This window comes from Terrapene carolina, unplaced genomic scaffold (assembly GCF_002925995.2).
Source record: "Terrapene carolina triunguis isolate 2854851 unplaced genomic scaffold, T_m_triunguis-2.0 Scaffold68, whole genome shotgun sequence".
NCBI classification, from domain to species: domain Eukaryota; kingdom Metazoa; phylum Chordata; order Testudines; family Emydidae; genus Terrapene; species Terrapene triunguis.
In genome coordinates this window covers 58,722,118-58,748,952 of record NW_020664419.1, presented here as the reverse complement: position 1 = coordinate 58,748,952, position 26,835 = coordinate 58,722,118, and positions in this window count along the sequence as shown.

Sequence of the window (26,835 nt, the reverse complement as noted above, 5' to 3'; positions counted from 1 at the left end):
CCGGCCCTGCTATCTATAGCAAGGGAAGAGTGTCAGAAGTTCTGGGAGTCAGGATAAAAGTTTGAGTACACATTATACATCTTTGAGATTATGAGCGGGGCAGACAATTTGGACTTGTTTCTGCTTACTAAATCATGGAGGTGCTCAGATTCTCTGGTCTAAGAACCTGAATATAATACAGTACATCCTGTGCTGTGTTGTGAAGTTGCAGTGTTTTCTCCCTCTGGGCATCAATTTATTTCACAAAAGTCATTGAGCAGTCAGATAATTACTACTACAGCTTTGTGAATGCAGCAAACATGTTTTCCACAAGAATTCACTCTAATTTAAGCATGAATTCTCTCTATGTTCATGCTTCTGTTGTGTTTAATTTCCCCAAGAACACTTGAGGGATGGAGTTTTACGTCCTCAAATATTTGAAGAAACTAAGTTTTAAGCATGCATGCTGGAATATTTGTGGAAAGCAAAAGTGCCAGGTCATGATGACAAACTCGTGCTGGTGCTGATATTATAGTATTCCTTTGCATTTGCCTGGGGCCTAAGTGGTCTGTTTGTCAGACAGGTGTTTCCGGTCTCTGCTGGCATCACCATTTCTCTTCATTACGTTCTACTGTTCAATAAAAAGCACTTGTATATTTTATATAGGACACTGTTTATCACAGTAAGGGTATAACATTTCTCAAACTCCTTGCCAAACTAGCAATTAATTGAGCCAGGCAGGGGCCTGGAACTTGAACAAAACAGAACATTACGAGAACATAAGTAGATGAAGAACAAATAATTTATGAGACAAGGTGATCTGATATACATATGCTTGTGATTCTAGCTTGCAAGAGGCACCCCAAACTGTTATTCATCTTAGGTCTCAGCAATATTTCAACAAACCATGCTAGGAACAATCATGTTGGAAAATGGTTGTCAAGGCCAGGCAAAACTTGCTGTATTAGCTCCCCCCCGACTCCTATGATAGTTGCTAGCATGATTGCATCATTTCTCCCCGTGCACTGTGTACTGGTTTTTTGTTTTCTAAAAGCCACCTCGATAGCTAAAAAGTTATGCTATATACAGTACAGTACTGTTCTTCTTTACAGCAGTAGAGAGTGCATATGCAGACTGTTGCGATTGTGCAAGGCTGTAACGGTTTGAAAATGGTTCCAAATGGTGGTTACAAACTACAGTGTGGACAGAGCCCTGAAGAGCTTATAACAAGTTCACAAGGAGTTTTATGATGAAGTATTATCTTGTTTTATTTTGCTTTTGCATAGGGCCAGTTCTGGAGGCTGCTTACATGGCAGCGTCAGGGCCTATCACTATGGCAACACTGCCTTTCTGCTGCAGAAGGGGAAAGCAGAGGATAATCCACACAGCAGATGACACATTTCTGATGGGTAACCCGAGACTAAGTTCTTCTGGGCAGGGAACATTTGTTATGTTTATGCAGGGTTTAGCGCTGAGGCCTGGGCCTCTGGGTAATACAAATAAAATAACCATGTAGGAAGGTGATGGGGTAGTGAAGTGGACAACTTACCCACAAATTGCCAAAAGCACAAACCTATCCAAGCTCAGTGTAGGACTCTGAAACGTTTTCACATGGGTGAAGCACTTTTATGTAATCTCCAGGATAGGGCTCACGGTATGAAATTGGATAGTACAGAAGTATTACGGGCCTGTTTCTCCACTGCCTGGCCTAGTCATTCGGGGTTTGATCCTGCACTACTCTAGTTTAGAGGTGTTTTGCTTTCGACTTCACTGGGAGCAGTATCATGCCCTTATCTGTGCAAGGCGAGTGTGGAGTGGGTATATAACGCTGCTATTCTGATTAGATAGTGTTTTGCAGCCACTGCCACAGGTGTAAGTGACAACCCAAGGTGCAAGGCAGTGGAGCAGCAGGACACAGATGTTTTATTTGCGGTATACAGGAATAGAAGGCTAAATCAACATTCTTTTCATGTAGCAACAAAATATGCTGCCTAAAGTAGGTCACACTCTGTGGTGATGGTTGCCCTGAAAGTGTGATCAATACAAAGTCAGCTGTAAAGGTCTAAATTAGTCAAATCAGGCATAATTCCAGACTCTCTAGACTGCATGCAGCTTCTGCACATAGTAAATAGACACACTACCTATGATAAAATATAATTAATAGGACAAATTTCCATGTATAGCGTCTGTTCAAAATATGCTACAATAAGCAATTTTGCACCACAGTTCAGACCTGTCCTTGGAGATTTTATAGAAGAAATTGTAATTACATGCTCATTGCAGTGAACCTTGATGAGAAAATGGTGAAAGTCCAGTATATTCCTTCCGTTTAGTGTGTGTGTGTTCCTTTTATTGTGAAAATTTAAATAAAACCACAGATGCAGCTGTATGTAATAAATATACTGATTTGTTATTTGGCATGATTGCTATATTCCCTTGCCTCCTAGTTTGACTCCGGATCTTTCAAACTGAAATACAGTGGGAAGCAGCTCACCAGAGAATGGAGATAAAATATTTCCCAATGCATTCATCATACTTAAAGAGTTCTCAAAATATTTGCATGTTTAAGGAATTCTTTTTAGCTTGCAGTGATCCTGTAACAAAATATTATCCAAGTTATGAAATCCTTCGTCTTTATTCAGGCAGATTCCCATTCACCACATTGCAAGTTGTACCAGTAAGCACAGAGTTAAAACTTGAGCCTACATTGTATGATGCAATTGAAATCACTCGGGACTACTTTCATGGTAAAATATCAGAGTCAGGTCTTTAATAAGGAATTAATTGTTTGGTTTTAAGTGTTTTGTCCAAGATAAACTACCCAACCACCGAAAGATTAAAATGTACTGGAAGATCATGTATGTAATTCAAACTTCAGAAACAAATAATTAGAATGAAAGGATCAAAATTCACCAATTATCCCAATACCAACTTCTATACACTTCTGCTTCTCCCTTTAAAATGTTTAAATCTCAACTGAATTACTAACAGACCTGATAAAACAATTTTATTTAGTATAAGGCAGGGTTCCGTCGACATTAGACACACACACACGAAGATTTCAATTTTCAGATGGGCAATAGGTGTGTACATGTTTGGTTTCTACTTCTAGTTAAACATCCACTTTCTTTGTTTCACAGCACTGTCACAAGTGAAAGATTTTGGTGCTACAAACACATGTGCATATGCAGACAAACAGTGGCCCACAAAGATTAAACCTTGGTGTTATGGTGAGAGCATGGTAATATGAATGGAAGAAATATATTTCCTTTAAAAATATTTTAAAAATCCCTTAAACAACCCCCTAAAAAACCAAAACCACAATACTACAGTAATCACCTAAAAAACATTTCAGTATTGCTACAGTGAGTTGCTGTATTGTGGATCTTTATAGTACTACAAACTTTAAAGACCAATTCTGCTCTTAATAGCAGGTAGAAATACATTAAAAAAAACTAAAGCCATTTGTGTCTAGATTATTACTTGGGGCAGCATTCTAAGAGGGAGAGTTTTACCTTAGTTATAAATATAATCCTATGAAAGGTAAATTCCAAATTAGTCATATGCTATAATAAAAATATGCTATAACAAAACTAAAGAGGGCCTGATTTTGCATGTGAGCCTGCATTCACACGCGCACACACACACAGGTTCCATTGGGCTAGATTTTCCGGCATGGTGAATTGGGAGGGGGCATCAAAAAGTCAGTTGCAGACTGAAGGCTGCTCTACATTCCATCAGCTGGTATCTGTCCCAAGGGACCATCCACCAGCTGAGGACTGGAGCACAATGCACTTTGGCCACATCCCTCCCAGTCCCTTCTCACCCTCTATACTGGGTTATGTGTGTCTGAGTAGAAGTCAGCTCCCTGGGTTCTCCTTCCACTAGGTAATTCCACACACCATGGAATTACCATCAGGGGTGAAGAGGCCAGTTGACTCCTCCTTTGTGCCACTAGAATGACACAGATCAGGGGAGAAAATCTGCACTATCATGTTCCACAGAATTACTCTATATTCACACTGGTCTAAGTGAGAGGAATTGGCCCCATAGTTTTTAAAAAGCCTTTTGAAAGAGGACAAAGAATATAATCCTATTTGTTAAGGTTAGAAGAACAAATACATTTTCCTTCCAATTAGTTTGACACAATGGCCTTTGCCAGCTGTGTCCAGATTGTACCTTGTAGCTGTAACTTTTTAAAATTATGGAACAACAATTATGAATAAAGAAGGGCCTGAACCAACCCTCAGATTCCAGCTCTGAATGTCAGTCATGGGTTGGGTCTAAGTTCACAATGTGAGCATCTCTCTACAATGGACCAAATCCCAAAGACCCAAACTTTGATTCAGATTCTGACCTGATAGCAATATCATAGCAAGTCTGGACAAATTCTGCTGATGTCAGTGGAGCTACTCCAGAGTCATACACCCATGTAACTGAGAGCACAATTTAGCCTGTAGAATTTGATTCTGGTTCCAGTTTCTATCAGGAGTTTTGACTCAGGTACATATTTAATTTTTAAAAGACTTGAATTTTGTTTGATTTCTGCCATTAAATAGTCTTCAAAGTCATGTTTTTCCAGGCCCCTAAACTTATCTAATAAAGTAGCAGCATGTTGGTCTGCTAAGTAACTAATTCGGGAAGTTCTTTCTTTCTGTCATTGTTGTTTCAAGGTTTTAAATTTTTAGAACAACACTGCTCTGCAGAATAGCAGCAGATGAAAAGTAGCTGGAGTAAGCTAGGGCTAGTCTGATCTTTACATATGCATTAGTAACTGTGGTGGGTGAGGGAGAAAATAATATGTGGGAAGGGAATTAATTGGAGGTCATCACAAAACAGACTTACATAAATGATACGATGCACACAAGTAGTCTTAAGAAATTAAAGATACTTGAGTAGGGAGGAGAGCTTTAATTGGACTTGACCTTGTAACATTCACTTATGTTCCTGGGTGGGCTGGCTGGTCTATTTAAAAATGCCTGGTTCACATTAACCCCATCCAGTGTTTGGAGATCTTCTCAGTACAAAACAAATGAGCATTTGAATACTGCTCCAGCATCTTAGCAGTTAATGGAAACAATAAGTACAGCTGTGTCATGTAGCACCTCGGAGATCCTTATCATGAAATGTTTTTCCATTAGAAAATATTTTCATTAAGGAAAATAATACCAATAAAAACAAACGCCTGCTACTAAGGCAACAGCTTTCCAATTGCCTATCTGCATGTATTTTTAGAAGAAACAAAGCCTGAAATACAATAGTATCCACTAAACAGGGCAGTTCTTACACAAAGATTTGATTAAAGTTAATCGTAAACGTGTGTCAAAACAAAACCCCATCAATAATAGATCAGCCATTTTGTCTAATAGGTCAGGAAGGCTGTACAAAGAAATATGGGATACATTCACTGTGCTGCTGATTTTTGGAACAGCTGAGGTTTTGTTGGGGATGAGGTGTGTATGAAAGGGAGTGGAACTGGCACAAGCATAAGCTGATTTTTCAAGAAGGGCAAGGATTGTGGTTTTAAGGCCCTAGCTGCAGCACTAGGAACCCCTCAGCCAGAATTTCTCCTGGGGCTCTAGGAGAGGTGCATGCAGGAACATGAACTCCAACCTCCATTAAAAAGGTACAACGTGAGTATTGGATATTTTAAATTCAAGCTGATTTGATTAGGCAAAAAGGTCATGTCACATGGTATGTTTCTCTTTCCCGATTGGCTGGCTGATTAACAGTGAGCCAGATTTCCAACATATGGATGTAAGCAGAGTCAGGATGAGCTCTACCCTGACATCTGGTGGTGAATTATGGCGAGTGTGGAAAAGAACTCCAGGGGCTGATCTTGTTTGCATAGGCACACCCACTCGCCTGGCATGAAACACAGCAACTGAAAGTGGTTACTTTGGCTGGTGTGGGATCCCCAGTTTCTCTATTATTGGGGCAGGAATAATAAAGTTTTGTTACCCTGATTCTGTGAATCAAGGCCAGTGGAACTGTTGTATGACAGAAGGACTGAGTGAGTCCTTCACCATTACCTAAGTAGCACTTGCTTGACAAGGGGCATGGGTTACAAAACCCAGTGAATTGAGAGAGGATGGGGACAGGTATGTGTACCTGATGGTATGGGCCCCCTCTGAGGGTTTGAAACACCAATTGCACCGCCTCCTCTCTCCACTGTTGAATATCAGAGTGAACTTTGATTCCCTTAGGAGTCTAGTTACACGCTGCTGAGCTGAATTCACTTTGGGCCAATGGTGCACCAGCACTGGGGCTCCCCTACTATACTATGAGCTGAAATTGCTAAGAGCTGAAATCACAAAAGAGCTGATGTTATTAAGAGCTGAGATCACTGAGGCTGTGTTAACTAGTGGGGGAGCCTGAAGCTATATTGCTCAGCAGCTGGCGGAGCAATTTGTGGGGACAACTGGAGGAGCAGTGAGCGGCGTGGAGCCTTGCGGGGCCGGTTGGAGTGGCCCAAGGAACGGCGAGCGGAGCTGTTTGCGGGGACAGCTGGAACGGCTCACAGGTCGGTGAGCGGAGCGGAGCAGCTTGTAGGGCGGAGCAGTTCGTAGGATGGCAGGAAAGTGGACTGGCTTGTGGTAAAGGCTGCGGCGGAACCCCCACGGAGAAACAGACGGCTGGCCAGCCTCGGATCACGTAAGGTGCCCCTTAACACCCTGCGTGCCCCCCCCTTTTACTCTGGGGCTGCACTGACCAGGGACAGAGACTTTGGGGGTTGTTGGACTTTTGGGACTCTGGGTGGTTGCTGGACCCAAGAGACTTTGGGGATGTTGGACTTTGGGGACTCTGGGTGATTTTTGGGTTGCTGGATTCAAGAACCAAAGGGAAAGGACACAGCCCAATTTGCTGGGGTGGGTTTTGCTCATGGTTTGTGTTATGAATCCTGTTTGTGGTGTTTTTCCAATTTTATGCTGATGTCGTTTACCTCATGTTATTAAACATTTTCTGCTACACTCAGACTCCGTGCTTGCGAGAGGGGAAGTATTGCCTCTTAGAGGTACCCAGGGGGGTGGTATGTAATTGTCCCAGGTCACTGGGTGGGGGCTCGAGCCGGTTTTGCATTGTGTTATTGAAACGGAACCCCTAGATACAGAACCCGGCCCTTGTTGCTGCCAACTTAGATGGGCAGAAGGGTTACATGTATTTGTAGTTACCAATTAAAAAATGGCTGGGATGATTTTCCAACATTAGCTTAAAATGTTGCTTCATGAAGGTGTGGCGCAAGATCCACCCCCTACTATTATTAATTTCTGCAAGGCACAATTCTTAGCTCATCTGGAAAAGCTGCTTCCTGTGGGTGAACTGGATCTCGATTCTAGGTTTAGCTGCAGTTGCATGTATTACAAAGCCAGCATATCTAACCACAGATTGGGAGAAACTGCTGATTTAGTGGCAAAGTCCTTTCACAATGTCTAGCTGTTGCAAAATTCACTAAGCAATGTTTTCTACAATCATCAAGGTACGGGTATTGATTGTGTGAGCATCACATGTGCTCAGAAGTGATACGCACAATAAATCAGTACTAATTAATAGGCATCGAAATCAAAACTGCAGTTGAATGAGATGTTTACTTTCTGTCTAAGTACTTATATCAGGGGTTTTCAAAACTTTCCATTAAAGCTTTTTTGGACGGAAAACTGGGGTTTTGATTAAATGAAAATTCTCATGGACATTATAGGCTTTCTGTGACAAAAAATAATAATAAAAAAAAGCCAACGAATCAAAACCAAGAACCAATACCCACCCAAAAATGTCACGTCTGGGCCAAAAAACAGGAAAGTTTTTGGTTCTTTGGCAAAAACTCAGTTTTCACTGAGAAACAACCTCCCCACCGTTCCATTTCCATGTCTAACTTACATAGCCTTCATCACTACAACATCTAGAACATAGCATCACTTCCAGGAAACCAAACCAAATTCACATTTGACACAAATGACTCAGGATCTTGCATAAGAGTAATTTACAAAGGCAATAAAGCATGCATCAAAACTGGGAGTTTTGTTCCAAGTATTACAAAAGTTCCTTTCTGATCTTATACACCCTGCAACCTCAGACTCCTCTTTAAAAATCCCTCCACATGACTCACTTTTTACAGTCAGCTTTGTGTTGCTAATCTCCACCCTGGCCTTCATTGTGGATGCTGTCCAGAAACCTTATTCCACACAATTTAATGCATTAAAAAAATCCAAAGAGGAAACACGATTTGGCCAATATCATTAAGTCTGACTGTTCACTATTGCAATCCTTTCAACCTAGCCATTTCTTTATTGTCCGCTTGTCCTGTTAAATCTCATTTAAGTTGTAGGTTCCTTGGAACAAAGACCTGTCAGTTTCTGTATTTTTAAAGTGCCTTCCACATCCACACAGCCGTATGAATAATAATAATTTGTTACAAAACCTTGAACAGAAATTGTATTCATGAACTAGAATATATTTCTGTAACTTAAAAAAAATGCTCTACAGTAGCCAGGTAGGTCCCTTTAATGTGTTTTTAAAGGAGTGCAATGAGCTTGGCCAACAGAAGCTATGAAGTGTCCAACCCCATAGTCACAAACTGATTTCTAAAATGACAAGTTAAAGATACTGTTCATGCAGAGACTGCCTTACACAGTTAGCCATAAATTGCACCACACTTCAGACACTTCCCTGAGGAAAGGAAATATTAACCAGGGTGTAAAACTATCCTTGCTCTTTTTGAAAAGTGCCCTGGGGTCTTGAACATCTACCTGCACAGTTACCTTCCAGTTTAACATCACATTCAAAGAACACTACCTCTGTGAGATTAGCACTTCCCAGAACTGATGTGCAGTATCAGTACCAGCTTGGATTCCAAGTTCTGATGTGGGACTTAAATTTACAACCCTTGTTGCCTAAAGGAAGATTGTACCAAATGAGGCATACTGACATGACCAGAGGGGATAGAATAGAGCTAGAGGGGCCAAAAATCGGAATTTTTATGGCGCAGCCCCAGATGTCCATATCATTGGAGCAGGAGACAGAAGAATTTACTTGTTTTAATGATTTAGCTACAGAGGAATAGAGTAGAAGCTTGATTGTAGCAGTGGTTTTTTTTTTTTATTTGGAGGGAGGAAGTCATACTTTAGTTCAGAACAAATTCCTCTTTTTCTATTTGTCTAGTAGGGATTTCCCCCTCCCACCAAATAGAGTGGGATCCCTAAATGAGTCTAGCTTGATGACTTTGTGTGTGATTTTTTTTGATTTACTGGATATCAGCTGTTCAGTGGTGCATTAAGTGTTGAAACTAGGGTGACCAGATAGCAAGTGTGAAAAATCTGGACAGGGGGTGGGGAGTAATAGGAGCCTATATAAGAAAAAGACCCAAAAATTGGGATTGTCCCGATTTTATAGGGACAATCCATCTGGTCACTCTAGTTGAAACATTTATACATGAAGCATTCCATACTGTATCAGAGCCATGCCACCTAGTGGTGATAGTACATACAGTAGAACCTCAGAGTTACGAACACCTCTGGAATGGAGGTTGTTTGTAACTCTGAAATGTTCATAACTCTGAATATACATTGTGGTTGTTCTTTCAAAAGTTTACAACCGAACATTGACTTAATACAGCTTTGAAACTTTGCTATGCTGAAGAAAAATGCTACTTTTAACCATCTTAATTTAAACTAAACAAGAACAGAAAGTTTCTTTACCTTGTCAAATCTTGTTAAACTTTTCCTTTTTTTAAAGTAGTTTACGTTTAACATAGTACTATACTGTATTTGATTTTGTGTGTCTCTGCTGATGATTTCATACTTCGGGTTCCAAATGAGGTGTATGTTTGACTACTCCGTTTGTAACTCTGGTGTTTGTAATTCTAAGGTTCTACACTGTATTTGGTTTATCCTAAATCTCTTCCATTGTATATATAAAAAAAGTATATCTTTGAACAACAGAGGAATAATTATTTATTAGTCCATGCCTAGCCTGCACTTGAAAAATTTGTCTTTCACCCTCAGACACCATATTAATCCTTAGAATACTGAGGACTAGTATAGTGGCCCTCTGTAAAAAGAACTGAAGGCAAGTACAAATAGGATGACCAGACAGCAAATGTGAAAAATCGAGACAGGGAGTGGGGGGGGTATGTGACGTTGTGCAGTCTATATGGTTTTATAAAAACATGATGATAATAAGTGAACATAACGTAACTGGGATAGGATTCATGCAAAAGGTCTCTTGTAAGGTATCATTACAAAGTTTATAATCTACTGAGTGTGATCATCTGATTTGAATAAATGTACCACGCTTGTATCTAAAACTAGAAATATAAAATATAACTGAGGGCCTATTGTAATTATGTAAAGTGTGGGCCATTAATGATGGTTTGGAATCTTGATGACTCCCATTAACCAGGAGCATTGTCTGCAGATGGCTGTGTTTACCTGTTAGTCTTCCTGTATGTGTGTGTGCTGGCAAGTGGGTAATGAAGTCTTGCAGTGATATGTGATCATGTCACCTGACCTGCTGGAAAAGGCGCCACTTGGGGAATTCTGGGCTTGGGGGAGCAGGCGCTCCTCCTGCTCCCCCCCTAGCTACGCTACTGCCAGTAGTGTAGCCAGGGTTGCTGCCAAGGAGGAGCGGCGGAGAAAAAAGGCGCATGTCCTTCAGTGGCATTTTGGCAGCACTGCGCATGCGCTGAAATGCCGCCGAAAGACAGAGCGGCACATGTGCAGGGCAGCCGAAAGATGGACCGGCGCTGGAAAAGGCGCCACTTGGGGAATTCTGGGCTCGGGGGAGCAGGCACTCCCCCTGCTCCCCCCCAGCTACGCTACTGCATCTACAGAGAGAGAGAGAGAATACAAGCTTGGCAAGGTCTTATCCCCACCCACTTTACTCTTTCAACTGAGGTCATATGTGCCACACTATAAAAGGAACAAGTCCTGTTGTACTTTTCCTCAAGAAAACCCCCAACGGAGGACAGAGGCCTAGAGTGCTAGTTGAAGCTACCGTGCACATTCAGGGGGAGAAGGGATTGTACACCAGCAGCAGTTCTGAGGGACTGTGCCCAAGACAAACAGAATACCTCTGAGAGTGTTGGGAAAGAGTACACAACAGTGGCTGCTGGTGCAGCCTCTAAAAGACTGTTAAAATAACCTCCTCTCCTCATGTACATCTCCTCTGTTGGCCTAGCTCTGCTAGCATGTGTGGAAGTGGAAGGGGAAGGGGAAGGGGACGGGGACAAGATGATAGTAGCACACATACACTGCTCTTAAGAGGCCCTAGAAGCAGTGGGGTACCTAGTTTCCTGGCCTTCCGGTCCACAGCGGCTGTGCCTGACATCTGCACAGGTCCACTAGGGATAAGAGGAAGGCTCACTGCACAACTGTGCAGGCAGGGCCGGCTTTAGGCCGATTCAGCCAATTCGGCTGAATTGGGCCCCGCGCCTAAGAGGGCCCCGCAGCTGTCCACCCCGCCCCCAGCTCACTTCCCCCTCCTCCCCTCCCCTGAACGCTCCGCCCCCTCCCCTGCTTCCTGCGAATCAGAGATTCGCGGGAAGTCTGAAAAGAAGCAGGGGCAGGCAGCAGCAGCAGGTAAGCTGGGGCGGGGGCGGGGGAGTGCGAGGAGGGCTCCGGGGAGGCGCGGCGCAGCCCAGTCCGGCCCCGGCGGCTCTGGCTCCGGCCCTGCTCGGGCCCCGGGGCGCCAGCCCGGCCCCGGCCGAGCGGCTCAGGCCCTGGTCCACCGGCCCTGGTTCCAGCCAAGCTCGGGCCCCGGGGCACCGGCCCCAGTTCCGGCCGAGCACCCCCAGCATGGCCCCACGGCTCCGGCCCCGGCTGAGCACCCCCGGCTCGGGCCCCGGAGCGCCGGCCCGGCCCCGGCCCGAGCACCTCAGGCCCCGGCCCCGGCGGCTCTGGCTCGGGCCCCAGGGCGCCGGCCGTGTCCCCAGCCCAGTGACTCCGGCCCGGAGCCGGCCGAGCACCCCCGGACCTGGACCCGGCCCCAGCGGCTCCGGGCCGGGGCTGGACCCAAACCCCGCAACCCCAGCCCGGGCGGGGCCCGATTCCTGGGGGCGGGGCTTGCCAGCGGCAAGCCCCGCCACCAGGAATCGGGCCCAGCTCTTGCTAAGGCCTTGCTAATTCTCACTCTCAGTCCAACTGAAGCGGACTGAAAGATTCAGAATAATTTCAATGGAAGTTGCATCAGACCCCCAGGGAACTATCTAGCCCCCATCTATTGAATTTCTCCTGAGGTTTTATCTGGAAGTTTGATATTTGTGTTACAGTGATGATGGTTTTGCCTTACTATGGAGTGCATGATTTGGCCCAAATCCTGTTTATACAGTACTATATTAGAGAAGTGTTCCGGGAGGCTGCAGAATGGGAAGGTGCTAGGAAACAGTCCTGCTGTTTAATATTAGATTTCTTTGTATTCACATGTATGTGCAGACAGGGTATGTGAAATGATTAATAACCATAGTTACACTAACATACTCCCATCCTAGGGAAAACTGAGCCTACTTTTCTCTCAAAAAGTGTGCTTCTTGCACATCCTAAGCCTAGCTAGCCTATTGTGCATCTTCGCTGGAAATCACTTCTAGCAAATTAGTGAAAGAGAGACTTCATTAGGAAAGAATAATTGCTGTCAGCCCTACAGCACCATGAGCATTACATATACTTTGTTATATAACAAAAAGCCCTGCAAGCCCAAAGAGGAATGCACTACTCTTCTGAGCAACTATATGATCTTACTGTCTTCAGCCTTGCCTCATCCCACCTGCCCAGCTCCTCTCTGTGTTTGTCACCTGCTGTTTCTCTTCATATAGGGCCAGATTGGGACCGGTTCTTCCATAGCTGCACAAGAGCGAAGCATGGAGGAAACTTATCTGAGGAGCGTGCCCCACATTGCATACCACATGCAAAGGCCTCTCACAATTGCATTCTCCAGAGAAGAGGCTAGTCTCAATTTAGTCCTAACACACACAGGAGTTGGTGCAAGCAGCAGCCATAGTGAGCTCCTAAAAGCAGTGACAACAATATAATTAAGTTCAACATCCTGAGGAATAAACCAGCTATTAACTGATGGTGATTAGGAAGATGTTTCCTTATGAACAAGTCCACTGAGGGTTCCTGCACATTCCTCTGAAGCATCTTGTACTGGCCACCGTCAGACAAGATATTGAACTAGCTGGACCATGGGTGGTACAGAAGTTAACCTATGTGGTAATTGCTAGGTAATCCCTACACTAGATCACATGAACATACCTGGGGTATACTGTAGAACCTCTGAGATATGAACACCAGAGTTACCACAACCAGGCACCTCATTTGGAACCAGAAGTACGTAATTGGCAGCGCAGCAGCAGGGACAACCCCCACACCAAAACGCAAATGCTGTACAGTATAGTATTAAACGTAAACTACTAAAAAAAAATAAAGGAAAAGTTTTAAAAAAAGATTTGACAGGGTAAGGAAACTGTTTCGGTGCTTGTTTAATTTAAATTAAGATGGTTAAAAGCAGCATTTTTCTTCTGCATAGTAAAGTTTCAAAGCTGTATTAACTCAATGTTCAGTTGCAAACTTCTGGAAGAACAACCATAATGTTTTGTTCAGACTTACAAACAACCTCCATTCCTGTATGCTGCCTTAGAGGGGGCAGAAAGAAGCAGATGAAGGTAGCCTGTGGAGCCAGCCAGGTGCATTAGGGGAATAGTCTGCACCATCCTTTAGGATACTACAGAATGTGCAGTATCCCTGCACACCAAGTGTCTTGAGGATAGACTGTGCTTCCTTGAGCTCCTTCGAGGGTAGAATAGCTCTGCATTTCCCCATCTGTGGGCCAGTGGCTAAATGCTGCAATTTGGTTCTCAGACCATTAGCTATTTGGGACAGGGACTCTTTTCTTTGCATTGTGCTTTATAAGTCTTTATGCAGAAGCAATAAAAATATTGTTTAATGAGTGGTGGTCAGCATTGTGACAGACATTTGGGATAGTGGGAACATGCTGTCAAATGAAAAATTTTGCACATATGCCAATTCATGCATAGAAAGACTGCACTGTTTCTATACACTGTTCACTATCCTATAAGGCACTCAGGCAGGCTTCTGCCTTGCCACGCACCTAACAGTGCCATCAGATTAACAGATTCCAAGGTCAGAAGGGACCATTGTGATCATCTTGTCTGGCTTCCTGTATAACACAGGCCACAGAACTTTCCCAAAATAGTTCCTAGAGCAGATCTTTTAGAAAAACACCCAATCTTGATTTAAAAGTTTCTAGTGATGAGACTCCACTATGACCCTTGGTAAAATGTTTCAATGGTTAATTACCCTCATTGTTAAAAATTTACACCTTATTTCTATTTGAATTTGTCTAGCTCAAATGGCTGGAAGCTGAAGTGTGTTAGACCTTTCTCTGTTAAACTGAACAGCCCATTATCAAATATGTTCCCCACAGAGGGACATACAGACTAATCGTCACCCCTTTAACCTTCTCTTTGCTAAGCTAAATATATTGAGCTTTTAGTCTGTCACTATAAGGCATGTTTTCTAACTCTTTAATCATTCTCATGCGCTTTTCTGAACCCTCTCTAATTTATCAACAGTCTTCTTGAATTGTGGGCATGTAGAAGGCACAACAATCAACAGTGTCACCTAATGGTTAGGCTGAGTTTTGGCAGGGCACCTCCCTGTTTAAATAGGGTTACCATACGTCCGGATTTTCCCGGACATGCCTGGCTTTTTGGGCCTCAAATCCCCATCCGGGAGGAAATCCCAAAAAGCCGGACATGTCCGGGAAAATAGGGAGGAAGTGGCCGGTGGTGCTCGGCTGGGGGCCGGCGGTGCTCAGCCGGCGGTGCGGGGCCGGGGGCCGGCGGTGCTCGGGGGCCGGCGGTGCCCCAGGGCCCGAGCCGGGCAGGAGACGCCAGGACCAGAGCCGTGGCCTGGGCTGGCCGGCCGCCGGAGGGAGCCACTCGGCCGGGGGGGCCGGACTGGGCCGCGCCTCCTCGTGCCCCCCCGCCCCAGCCCCAGTTTACCTGCTGCCTGCCTGCTTCAGGCTTCCCGCGAACCAAATGTTCGTGGGAAGCAGGGGAGGGGGAGGGGGGCGGAGTTGGGGTGGGGCCGGGAAGGGGCAGGGCTGGGGCAGGGGCGGGGCAGGGGCAGAGTTGGGCCGGGGCCGGGGCCCCATGGAGTGTCCTCTTTTTGGACACTTAAAATATGGTAACCCTAGTTTAAAGCATGGTCTGGTCCTTCATTGCCACTGCCCCTAGGCTTACCAATCCTTCCCTTTAGCATAGAGACTTTGTTGGGGCTAGGCTCTTGAATAGTCAGGTCTTTTCCAGCAGGTCTGTCACCTAGGTGAAGACTCCTGGTGTGGTAATGCCCTCTCAGAGTGGGTAGGAGAGCCCGGGCCTGCAATCTCTACCAGGTTCCAGTCCAGGGCCCAACGGTGGGCAGCTACATTTGACACCTTGGGGTGCTAAGCCACTGTCCTCCCCTGGACTACTCCCTACCCCAGTCCCCTTTTGCTTCCCATCGTAACTCACTCTAATCAAGTCTTTGGCCTGCAATCTCAGTTGCCTGCCTCTCCTTTGTGGGTTGCCAGGTCTCAGGCAATGAGATCCTGGGTAGTATTTTCCCTTCAGAGCTCAGAGCAGCCTTCTGCTCCTGTCAGCTGCCTCCTTCTGAGCTGCTCTGTTCCCCTTTGTAAAGCCCTGCCTCCAGCTTGTATAGGCTTTGCAGATGTGGCTGGGCAGGGCCTCCTGGGCCCTGAGCTGTTTGTTAACCCCTTGCTCTCCAGTGCGGGGTTTGTACCCCCATCACAAGGCACCAGAACTGGACACAGTATTCCCACAGTGGTCATCTGCAAATTTGACCAGTGACGACTTTGTTTTTTCTCAGTTCATTGCTAAAAATGTTAAATAGCATAGGGCCAAGAACAAATCTCTGCAGCACTCCACTAGAAACATAACCATTCGATGGTGATTCCCTGTTTACAATAACATGGAACTGACTAGGATCAGGAACTAGGAGAATCATATTTGAATGCCAAAAGGTGAAGTGCAATTTCCTTTCTATTGTTCGCCTGATTTCCAGTCACTCCATGAGTCCTCTTTTCTCTAAATGGCTATGCAGTCTTAAAGTCAGGGCCACAGAATTGTGAATTATTAGTTTATTTGTACAGTACCAACAGGGTGCTAGCACTTCATGCACTGTCCATAACTAGATTTTTATAGAGAGAAGGAAATGTGAAGTGACAAAAGCAGCACTAAGTGGCAGTTTAGCATGTGCCTTTGTACTTAGAGAACCTTTGTATGAAGGATTGTATATGGATTGTGTATAAATACTTTGAATCATCTAGCCCTCATGCAGTCAATGACTGTCATCCACTTCTGTCTCCCTCTGAAGTCCACCTAAGTTACCTGGCCAATACAGCTAAGCCTGCCAAACCAAGTAACAAGATACCAGAGGCCAGGCTTGGTCTCTTGTTTCTATTGTCACAGTGGTATTACCAATCCTTCAGGCCACCCAGGAATTACATACACATTCCAGTAACTCATGTTGGCAATGTGTATGTGCTACATTTAAAAACCAAAAAAAGATTGCTACATTGGATTGGACTCCTGTGAAGGGTAATGAGAGAATACACTGCTGTGTGAATATTACATAGTAATGCTCAGTGCTTCCCACAGAAGCAGTGATCATGAGTTCATAGCTACAAGCTGTGTATGTGCTCATTTGATGGAGTATGAGCAGCTGCTGTTTTGCTGCACTCCCAAGGCAAACATTAGCACAATAAATGACATATCACCACTAGCTGTTTTACTTCCCTCATTCTTCTAGTACTCAGAAATGCAGCCAGCCCCTAACTTCTTTGTAGCATGGTACACCATACACATTTTAACTTCGTCCTATGTCATGGGGCATACTCATTGCCAGAGCAGCCTCTTGTGCCAGGACTCTGAATTGCAGGGTTCTGCCAGTCTACTACACCCTTGTCTGTCCACCTGGTTCTGCAAGTTAATAGAAGAGTCAAAAAAATTTCAGGAAAACGTAGAATCTAGTGGACTGTATGGCAGACCCCATCTGAGATTCATCATTCTTGACCTCTTTTGCTCTTGAAGGCTGTATGTACTCACTTGGTCTGGGTCACAGGCAGGGGAACTCAGGCCCAGCCTCTCCTCTGGGTTCCAGCCCATAGATCCTGTTTTAAGTGGTTAAGGACTCTTTCTTCAATCCCTCACCACTTCCCTGAGCCACTCTTACCTCTCCCTGCTTGTCAGCATCTTCCACTGGTCTGCAGACTCTGCTGTTCCCACCATGAGTTTGTGGCTCCTCACAGCTGGCTGCTGAGGAGCTCACTGCACCTCACCTCTCTGGCAGCCACCGGGCTGAATTTCACACAGTCTCTCTGGTTTCCCTCTGCAAGACAGGAGTCCTCACAGCACTTATCCTAAAACTGGGGTTGTGGGTCAGGCAGATAATAACTTCCTCCCTCAAACAGCTCAGCTTTCCTGCTAGGATTGCACTTCAGACAGCCAGTCCCTCCTCCTCCAATGCAGGAGTCCCCCTGCTCTCCTCCTCAGAGGTGAAGTTGCAATTTAGGTCAGCTGTAGGACCTTAGCCAGCTTCTCCTTCAGCTGGTTCCTTTCCCCCCTAACTAGACCCCAAGCTCAGAGGGTTGGGTTCAGCAAGGCAGCCCTCTCCTCCTATGAGGGAAGAGGCAGCATATATGCTGGTCCCCTTCCTAAAGCTCATCCCGGTCAGCTGGGAGAGAGGGAAGTCTTACCCTACTCACTCTTCCAGGCTCCTGGTTCCAGGCCTTCAGAGGAACAGTAATGGGATTTTTTCCCAAACATTGCTTATTCTCTGGACGATTTTCTCTCTGACAGTGTCTCCTAGGTCCCTGTATATTAGACATCCCAAAATCTTAAAGGGAGAATGCCACGTGCGGGGTGGACTAACTCCTAGGCACCACTACCTTTAAGGTGCTAGATCATCCCCCACCTCCTCCTTATTCCAGACTTGCACTGACTCCACTGTTAACACCAGTTCTGCTCTTCTTGTTGTGACATACTTTAGAAATAAAAATGGATGAGCCACAGATATCAAAGTATGTTACAAGAATACATAAGCATTATCACCCAGTGCATCTCTTCAGAGGTGCTGAACACTTCTCTCACTAACTGTCAGTGGCGTTATGGGCGTTCAGCACTCCAGAAGACCAGACCCAAGGTGTCTCCAGTTGGCTACCCAAAAAATAGAGGCACCCCAAATCAATAGTTACTTTCAAAAAACGTGGCCCAATTGACTTGCTTACATGACACAAAAGTTAGTGGATGAGTTGACAATAGAACCAGGGTATCCTTACTTTAAGTCCACTTCTGCAACTAGAAAGATGGGGTAATGGACTCCCCAAAACTCTGAGTCAAACCATCTGTCAGTTGGAAGAGGGTGTTTTAGGAGTCAGACACTCTCCCCTGAAGACATAGAACAATATTGAGGCATCATGTCAGGATTATAGACTTTGGAGGCTATTTTTGAATCCACAGTCCCGCATGGCAACAAAACCCATTCTTCTGATGACCAGTGAAGCAGCTCCACAACTTAAACAGAATTATGACATAGTAAGTTGTAGTTATTAAATGACACGTGAAATAAATTGACAAGCTTGTCTCAGCAACATTGGCTATTTAAAGTGTTAAACTATGGGACTTAGGACAGCCCAGCTGGGTTATCGCTCCTCCTTTGCTCCTATAACAGCAAGCGCTGGAAGCTATAGACTCTGGAGGAAGAGAACATGTCTCATTTGACCCCCTGAGGCTGACACATGGAGTGGAACTGACAGGCTCCAGAGCAAGCTGTGTCTAGCCCTCTTTAGCTAGAGGGAGGATTGCAGAGACATGAAGCCTTTGAGTGATGGCAAGAGGGACCACCATGTAAAAAAATAATTCTGTGGAACTGATCTGTGAATTTCTCTTTAAAGAAGGTTATTTGTAACTTATAAGCAATATGGGTAATAGAGTTATGAAGGGATCTCTGTGTTCCTAATAAAGACGATACGCTTTTTGCTATCAAAAGTCTAACAAGCAAGTGAAAGGCAGCTCAGCTCAGCTCACTTAATCACAAATCTTGCCAGAGTTATTAATGGATCAAATGCTGGGAGGCTTTGAGCACTTGCAAAGCTTATTGAAATCAGAACCCTGGAGGCAGGGTCAAGGTCAGAAGATAGGTCAGCACAGAACCAAGGCAAGGGTCAGGATATGCAGCAGGAACCACTGATGCCAAGAGGCAAACAGATGGGTGAGTGTCGGGGGAAAAGAATTTGGACCAGAAAAATATCCATCATCAGGGTTAGAGAAAGAGAGAGAGAGACACACATGCACACACACCAAAACAAATAAAAATAGAGCTTTATGTGTGACTCAATCACAGAAGCTGAATTTGTTGATTCAGTGGGAGAAAAAGAATCCATCAGAATCTGTAATAAATATTGTCCAAACAAAATAAAATGCTTATGTGTATATCATAGGAAATAAAAGGAAGCGTTGTTCAGATTTCATGAATGTTTGGAAGGCAGAAGGGTCTTATATTAGCAGATCTACAAGTCCAAAACTACCTAATTTTGTCTTGTAATAAGATAGCCAGGGAATAATCATACAAACAAACCATTTGTTTATATCATATATAGTCCCCTAAGTGTCAGACTATTTTTATGCAACAAACACATTGATCCATTTAATATTATAGGCATAATGTATTCCATGTTTTCAGTACCATATTTCCATAAGTTTTGGGATGTATATTATTGTTCTGAACATTTGGATCCAGTAAGACCACAAACCATTTGTACATTTATAGCATGCACATAAAAATATCTGAGTAGTCTGAGTGCTTCCACACTATTGCATTATGTTACCTTGTATAACTGTTTTATTACTCACTAATGTTTATGGGTTATTCAGAGGCAGATAGTTTGCATCATCAAGCCTAACACAGTTGCCTAGTTAATAACATTACAGAAACAATTATGAGGACTCTGGAGGTTCAGTGTTGGACTTATTGCTGCAGGACTTCTTCCTCATTAGCCATTCCTCACACACAGCTGTAAAGGAATAGGTTGTATTCCCATGATTCAAATGTGACCAATGTCTGCACAGGAATATGTTTTTCACTCCTGCAGGATAACTTATTGTGCCTTATCTTCTTTAACAGGGGAAATCCATAGTAAAGAAATATGCTGTAATGTATTTTTGGATGGTGGTGAAGATAACCAAGGGAGGTGATGCCATGTTATAACTGCTTCTCCAGGCAAAGGATCAAAACCCACGATCCCTTTGAGTCCCTAAGCCCTGGTCTACACTACGAGGGTAGGTCGAATTTAGCCGCGTTGGGTCGATTTTATAAGCAATGCGGCTACACAACCAACCCCGTTCCGTCGACCAAAAGGGCTCTTAAAATCGACTGCTGTACTCCTCCCCGGCAAAGGGAGTAGCGCTTACATCGACCTTCTTGGGTTGAATTTGGGGTAGTGCAGACTCAGCGTTGTGCAATTAGATGGTATTGGCTTCCGGGAGCTATCCCAGAGTGCTCCAATGTGACCACTCTGGACAGCACTTTCAACTCTGATGCACTAGCCAGGTACACAGGAAAAGCCCCGGGAATTTTTGAATTTCATTTACTGTTTGGTCAGCGTGGCGAGCTCAGCAGCATAGGTGACCATGCAGTCCCAGAATCGTAAACGAGCTCCAGCATGGAGTGAACGGGAGACACTGGATCTGATTGCTGTATGGGGAGAAGAATCTGTGCAGGCAGAACTCTGTTCAAAAAGAAGAAATCCTAATATATATGCCAAAATCGCACAGGGCATGTTGGAGAGAGGCTACACCAGGGATACACAGCAGTGCCGCGTGAAAGTTAAGGAGCTCAGGCAAGCTTACCATAAGACAATGGAGGCAAACTGTTGCTCCGGGTCAGAGCCCCATACATGCCGCTTCTATGATCAGCTGCATGCCATTCTAGGAGGGGACCCTACCAGTACCCCACCACTGTCCGTGGACACCTACAAGGGGGGAGTCTCATGCAACATGGAGGAGGATTTTGTGGATGAGGAAGAGGAGGAGGAGAATGTGCAGCAGGCAGGCAGAGAATCCATTCTCCCCGGCAACCAGGACCTTTTCCTCACCCTGGAGCCAATACCCTCCCAGGGCCTATTGTTACCGGACCCTGAAGGCGCAGAAGGCACCTCTGGTGAGTGCATATTTGTAATGACACTACGGGGGTTAAAAGAAATTGTGTCTAATGTTTTGATTTGCCCTGAACAATTGGGATGCATTCACGGCCAGTACACCTAATGGAAAAGTCTGTTAATGTGTCTGGGGATGGAGCGGGAATCCTGCAGGGACATCGCCATGAAGTTCTCCTGGAGGTACTCTGAAATCTATGCAGAAGGTTTCTGGGGAGGGCTGCCTTATTTCGTCCTCCACGGTAGGACACTTTACCACGCCAAGCCAGTAGCAAGTGGTCTGGAATCATTGCAGCACAAAGCATGGCAGCGAATTGTCCTGGGTTTTGGTCGCATTCATGCAACATTCAGTCTTTATCTTTCTGTGTTAGCCTCAGAAGGGTGATATAATTCATGGTCACCCTGGTTGAAATAGGGCAATTTTTGTAAGGGAACAGTAAAAGGACCCCGTTCATGCTGGGCTGCTTGCGCTTGGCTAAAAGGGATCATCCCGGAGAATAGTCACGCAGTGCGGGGAGGGGTGTGCTGCACATCCAACCCAAAACCGCAGCCCCCTCCTTTTAAATGGCAAACCCAACTGGAATTGCTTGCTATGGGAAAGGAGGGTGCTGCAGTTTGAAACCATTCCCACATGTTATGAAGGCGGAAGAAGCCAACCCCGCGTACCCTTTGGCTTACCATGGCTGCCTGGAAACCGAATTCTGTTGCCCAGCCGTGTGTGATGTGTCACCATACCGGCAGGCACTCAATATAAAAGGCAAAATGCGTCCTTGTACCTAAAGCACATGTGCTATCTGCTGTGAATTGCTTGATTCACCGTGAAACAGTCTCCCTTTTGTTCTCAGAAATGTACCTTCTTAAATATTACTCTCCCTTTTTATCCCCCCTGCAGGTACAAATGTTTCTATGCTCTCTGTATCATCTCTGTCCCTGAGGTTATTGCAGATTAGAAGGCGAAAAAAACGCACTCGCGATGACATGTTTTCCGAGCTCATGCAGTCCTCCCGCACTGATAGGACACAGCTGAATGCATGGAGGCATTTGGTGGCAAAGGCCAGGAAAGCATTGAGTGAGCGTGATCAGAACACGCAGGAGGAGATGCTGAGGCTAATGGGGGAGCAAACGAACATGATCAGGCGTCTGGTGGAGCTGCAGGAAAAGCTACAAGAGCACAGACCACCGCTGCATCCATTGTATAACCACCTGCCCTCCTCCCCAAGTTCCATATCCTCCTCACCCAGATGCCCAAGAACACGGGGGGGGGGGCAGGCTCCAGACACCAAGCCACTCCCCTCCAGAGGATGGCCCAAGCAACAGAAGGTTGTCATTCAAACAGTTTTGATTTGTAGTGTGGCTACAATAAGCAATGTGGCCTTGTCCTTCCCTCCTCCCCCACACCAGCCAGGCTACCTTGTCAGTGATCTCACTCTTTTTTTTTTTTTTTTTTAATAAATAAAGAATGCATGGATTAAAAAAAATAAGGACTTTATTTCCTTTGCCAGCTGTGCTCAAAGGGGGGGAGGGGGATTGGCTTACAGGGAAGTAAATTCAACAAAGGGGGCAGGTTTGCATCAAGGAGAAACACACACAACTGTCACACCGTAGCCTGGCCAGTCATGAAACTGGTTTTCAAAGCCTCTCTCATGCGCAGCGTGCCTTGCTGTGCTCTTCTAATCACCCTGATGTCTGGCTGTTCAAAATTGGCCGCCAGGTGATTTGCTTCAACCTCCCACCCCGCCATAAACGTCTCCCCCTTACTCTCACAGATATTATGGAGCACACAGCAAGCAGCAATAACAATGGGAGTATTGGTTGCACTGAGGTCTAACCTAGTCAGCAAACAGTGCCAGCGAGCTTTTAAATGTCCAAAGGCACATTCTAGCACCATTCTGCACTTGCTCAGCCTATAGTTGAACTGCTCCTTACTACTGTCCAGGCTGCCTGTGTATGACTTCATGAGCTATGGGAGCAAGGGGTAGGCTGGGTCCCCCAAGGATAACTATTGGCATTTCAACATCCCCAAAAGTAATTTTCTGGTCTGGGAAGTAAGTCCCTTCTTGCAGCTGTTTGAACAGCCCGGAGTTCCTAAAGATGCAAGCGTCATGCACCTTTCCTGACCATCCCACGTTGATGTTGGTGAAACGTCCCTTGTGATCCACCAGCACTTGCAGCACCATTGAGAAGTATCCCTTGCGGTTTATGTACTGGTTGGCAAGGTGATCCGGTGCCAAGATAGGGATATGCGTTCCGTCTATTGCCCCACCACAATTAGGGAACCCCATTGCAGCAAAGCCATCCGGTATGACCTGCTCATTTCCCAGAGTCACTATCCTTGCTAGCAGAAGGTTACTGATTGCCTTGGCTACTTGGATCACAGCAGCCCCCACAGTAGATTTGTCCACTCCAAATTGATTCCAGACTGACCGGTAGCAGTCAGACTTTGCAAGCTTCCACAGGGCTATTGCCACTCGTCTCTCAACAGTCAGGGCAGGTCTCATCTTGGCAGGGGTGAAAGTAACTTAAAGGACTTGCCGGTACTCCAGAGTCCGGAGGAGGGGCGTGGCCTCCACCGGAACATGCTGGGCCTTTAAATCCCCAGGCCCTTTAAATCAGGATTTAAAGGGCCCGGGGCTAGGGCTGTGGTAGCAGCAGCTGGGAGCCCCAAGCCCTTTAAAATCACCCCCTGAGTTCCCAGCTGCAGAGGTGTCTGGGAGCCCTGGGGCTCGGGGGCAATTTAAAGGGAGCGATTTAAAGGGCCCGGGGCTCTAGCTGCTGCTACTGCAGCAGAGCCCCAGGCCCTTTAAATTGCTGACGGAGCCCCGGGGCTCCAGCAGCAGGGCCCAGGACTCTGGCTGCCGCTACCCTCCAGGGCCCTTTAAATCGTCTCTGGAGCCCTGCTGCTGGAGCCCTGGGGTAGAGGCGGCAGGTCTCCGGTGGCTATTTAAAGGGCCCGGGATGGTAGGGGCAGCGGGAGCCGCGAACCCTTTCAATAGCCACCAGAGCCCTGCCGCCACTACCCCAGGGCTCCGGCAGGCTCCGGGGGCTATTTAAAGAGCCCGGGCCTTTTAAATGGTCCCCGGAGCCCTGGGGTAGCGGCGATTTAAAGGGCCCGGGGTGGTAGCAGCGGCAGGAGCCCTGGGCCCTTTAAATCGTCACTCGAGCCCCGCCGCCGCTACCCCAGGGCTCTGGCAGCGGGGCTCTGGCGGCAATTTAAAGGGCCCTGGGCTCCAGCCCTTTAAATTGCTGCCTCAGGAAGCCGGTCCACCCCGGTATGGTACACCAGCTCTTGCCGGCAGGGGTGGCAGGTTTGTAGAAATTTTGGTGGTGCCCAGAACCTGCCCCTGCCCAAATTCTGCCCCCCCAACTCCACCCCCCACCTGCCCAAGGCTCTGGGAGGGAGTTTGGGTGGGGGGAGGAGGTCTGGGGTGCAGGCCCTGGGCTGGGGCAGGGGACTGGGGTGCAGGGTGCAGGCTCTGGGAGGGAGTTTGAGGATGGGAGGGAGTGCGGAGGGAAGGGGTGTGGGTTCTGGGAGTTTGGGGATAAAAGGGGGTGCGGAGGGAGGGGTGCAGGGGTGAGGGCTGTGGGTGAGGCTGGGGGTGGATTTGGGGTGTGGCTCGGGATGAGGGTTTGGGGATGTGGGATGGGACTCAGGGCTGAGGCAGAGGGTTAGAGTGCATGGGGATGAGGGCTCTGGCTGGGGCTGGAGATGAGGGGTTTGGGGTGTTGGAGAGGCTCAGGGCTAGGACAGAGGCTTGGGGAGCAGGGGGATGAGGGCTCTGGCTGGGGGTGTGGGCTCTGGATGAGTTTTGGGTGCAGGCAGGCTGCCCTGGGACTGGAGCCAGAGAGATGGACTCCCCCCAGCCCTCTCCCTGCCAGCAGCAGCAAGCTCTGGGGTAGGGACCCCCTTCTCCCCCCCGGCAGCACACTCACCCCCCCCCCACACACTGTCACTGCACATGCTCCTAGGGCCCCTCTCAGGTCCAGGAATCCCCCTCACCTCCCCTCTGGTGGGTGCCGGGGGGGCTGCCATCACATGTGCACCTCCTCCCCTGCTGCTGCCCCTCACTGTAGCCTCACTGGCGGTGGGGGATGGGGCTGCCCCTTGCCCAGCGTGGGGCAAGAGCAGTGACTGCGGGCGGGGGGACAGCTGTATTGGTGGAGGGTCCCACCAGAAAATGAAAGGGTCTGAGGGGGAAGGGTAGCCTGCCCTGGCAGTTGTGTGTGTGGGGGCACTAGGACCTGCGGCGGCAGTTAATGCAGGCAGGCAGCATGGAGCTTCAGGGGAGAGACAGGGAAGGGAGATGCACGGGGGCAGCAAAGGGGGGCCAGCCCACACTTAGGGGAGGCACGGGGGGGGGCAGCAGGTGGGGCCAGGGGGGAGACCCGGCCCCAAACATTCGTGGAGCCGGGCCCCCGACTCTCAATATTGCTGGAGCCAGGAGGAGGAGTCAGAGAGGGAGAGAATGCTCCATTTTCTTGCCGGTCCTCCATACCGGCCCGTACCGGCTTACTTTCACCTCTGCATCTTGGTATTCCTATGCTTCAGGGCGGGGGAAAGCAATTCACGCAGTTCAGTGAAAGTGGCCTTACGCATGCAAAAGCTTCGCAGCCACTGGGAATCATCCCATACCTACAACACTATGCAGTCCCTCCAGTCTGTGCTTGTTTGCCGGGCCCAGAATCGGCATTCCACTGTATCAACCTGCCCCACTGCCGCCACGATGTCCCAATTGCCACATCCCATGCTTTCGGGAACGTCTGTGTCCATGTCCTCCTCACAATCGTCCTCGTGCTGGCGTCTCCTAGCCAGGTTCTGCACATACAGCAGGATAATGCGCAAGATGTTTACAATGCTCACAACAGCAGCGGCGAGCTGAGTGGGCTCCATGCTTGCTGTGCTATGGCATCTGCATGGGTAACCCACGAAAAAAGGCATGAAATGATTGTTTGCTGTTGCTTTCAAGGAGGGAGAAGGGAGGGAGGGGAGACTGACATGTACCCAAAACCACCTGCGATAATGTTTTTGCCCTATCAGGCATTGGGAGCTTAACCCAGTATTCCAATGGGCAGCGGGGACTGTGGGATAGCTACCCACAGTGCACCACTCCGTGAGTCGATGCTAGCCACAGTATTGAGGATGCACTCCGCCGACCTAATGCGCTTAGTGGGGACACGTGCGATCGACTGTATAAAATCTCTTTCTAAAGATCGACTTCTATAAAATCAACCCAATTTCATAGTGTAGACATACCCTAAGAGTCTATCAGCAGTCAGTGGGCTTGTGTCTATAACTTGGTTAACTGGGAATAGTCTTGACAGATATAATGCAAGTGATGTTTCAATCCAGTTTCAGTATATTTGAGGAAACAAACATCAGCTCTCACTTGGAGGTCTGCATTTTGAACAAAGGAATCTGTTGACCAATAGGAGGCCATACATAACCCACAGAGCGGTTAATGGGTTTTAGCCACTTAATTGGCTCTTTAAGAAAGTGTATCGAGGTGGAGCTTCTCTAACAATACAAAGAACCATAACAGCAGCAAATCAAGTTGTTTGACTTAGCGAACCTCATGATTTCAAGTGACTAAAATATCCTATGGGTATATTACATATCAAAATTAGGATTTTATTTAT